Source organism: Panthera uncia, chromosome D2 (assembly GCF_023721935.1).
Source record: "Panthera uncia isolate 11264 chromosome D2, Puncia_PCG_1.0, whole genome shotgun sequence".
In the NCBI taxonomy this organism is placed as follows: domain Eukaryota; kingdom Metazoa; phylum Chordata; class Mammalia; order Carnivora; family Felidae; genus Panthera; species Panthera uncia.
This window is the reverse complement of record NC_064818.1, coordinates 39,236,392-39,238,305: the sequence shown is the minus strand read 5'-3', so window position 1 is coordinate 39,238,305 and position 1,914 is coordinate 39,236,392. Positions and strand designations below refer to the sequence as shown.

Here is a 1,914-nt window from a genome sequence, read left to right as displayed (position 1 = left end):
ATGGAGTACTACGTGGCAATGAGAAAGAATGAAATATGGCCTTTTGTAGCAATGTGGGTGGAACTGGAGAGTGTGATGCTAAGTGAAATAATTTCAGTTTAAATATCTTTAGTTTGGAGGAAACAATAGCGCCAGCATGCAGAACTCGACCCCAGGATCCCCACCCCCTGCCTCCTGACGCAGTAGAAGAACATGTGATCAAAGAAGAATACAAAATATGGATAAAGAACATCCGTTTTCTTCTTTTCTTTACGATTCGGTGATGACTCATGCTCTGGAGTGGCCTAGCCTATTTGCACAGTGACTTCCAGATGAAACCAGACCAGAAGGGAAAGACTTCAGCACTCATTGACTTGTCCTGGGAACACATACATGGGATGAACAAAACCTCCTTGTGATAGCCCATGTGCAGCTCCCTAATGATGATGCTCAGTTTGATGCTTCCCACTATGGCAGTGAGAAAGGAGAATTTGGAGGTTTTGGCTCAGTTAGTGGAAACGTTGAAATAGAAATTAAGATCAACCATGAAGGAGAAGTAAACAGGCCACCACGATATGCCCCAGGACCCTTGTGTCACTGCAACAAAGACTCCATCCGGTGATGTTCTTGTTTTTGACTATCCCAAACATCCTTCCAAACCAGACCTTTCCGGAGAGTGCAACCCAGACTTGCATCTCCATGGACATCAGAAGGAAGGCTATGGACTTTCCTGGAACCCAAATCTCAGTGGGCACTTACTTAGTGATTCAGATGACCATACCATCCTCCTCTGGGACATCAGTACTGTTCTAAAGGAAGGAAAAGTTGTGGATGTGATTACAGGGCATACAGCAGTAGTAGAAAATGTTTCCCGGCATCTGCCACCTGAATATCTGTTTGGGTCAGTTGCTGATGATCAGAAATTTATGATCTGAGATACTCCTTCAAACAATACTTCCAAAGCAAGCCCCTCAGTTGATGCTCACGCTGCCGAAGTGAACTAACTACCTCTCTTTCAATCCTTATAGTGAGTTCATTCTTTTTTTTTTCTAAATAATTTATTTATTTTTAAATTTACATCCAAGTTGGTTAGCATATAGTGCAACAATGATTTCAGGAGTAGATTCCTTAATGCCCCTCACCCATTTGGTCCATGCATCCGTCCACAACCCCTCCAGCAATCCTTTGTTTGTTCTCCATATTTAAAAGTCTCTTACGCTTTGATCAGCTGAAAAGACTGTTGCCTTGTGGGATTTGAGAAATCTGAAACTTAAGTTGCATTCCTCTGAATCACATAAGGATGAAAAATTCCAAGTTCAGTGGTCACCTCACAAGGAGACTATGTTGGCTTCCGGTGGTACTGATCACAGACTGAATGTCTGGGATTTAAGTAACACTGGAGAGAAACAATCCTCAGAAGATGCAGAGGACAGGCCACCAGAATTCTTTATTCATGGTGGTCATACTGCCAAGATATCTGATTTCTCCTGGAATCCCAACGAACCTTGAGTGATTTGTTCTGTATCAGAAGACAATATCGTGCGGGTTTGGCAAATGGCAGAGACATTTATAATGATGACGATCCTGAAGGACACATGGATCCAGAAAGACAGGGGTCCTAGATATGTCCGTGCTTCTTGTGATTTTAAACTCCCTCTTTTTTTCCTCTCAACCCTGAGTTTGATTTAACACTGGTTTTGACACACAAACTTTGGCTATCCCTCTATGATAGGTACCATCAACAATGGTATAGCCCAAACAGAGGGTGTTTTCTAAATATTAACTGGGGGATTTGATTCAGTAAATCCACAGACTTATATTTAAATTTTCTCCAGGGGGTGCCTGGGTGGCTCAGTTGGTTAAGCGTTTGACTTCAGCTCAGGTCATGGTCTCAGATTTCATGGAGTCAAGTTCCTCATTGGTGCTGAGCTGTCA

General features: G+C 42.7%; 1 pseudogene; it reads left to right on the top strand.

Annotated features, from left to right (window-relative positions):
• Positions 1-225: 225 nt before the first annotated feature.
• On the top strand, positions 226-1,601 carry LOC125933516 (histone-binding protein RBBP4-like; annotated as a pseudogene).
• Positions 1,602-1,914: the final 313 nt, after the last annotated feature.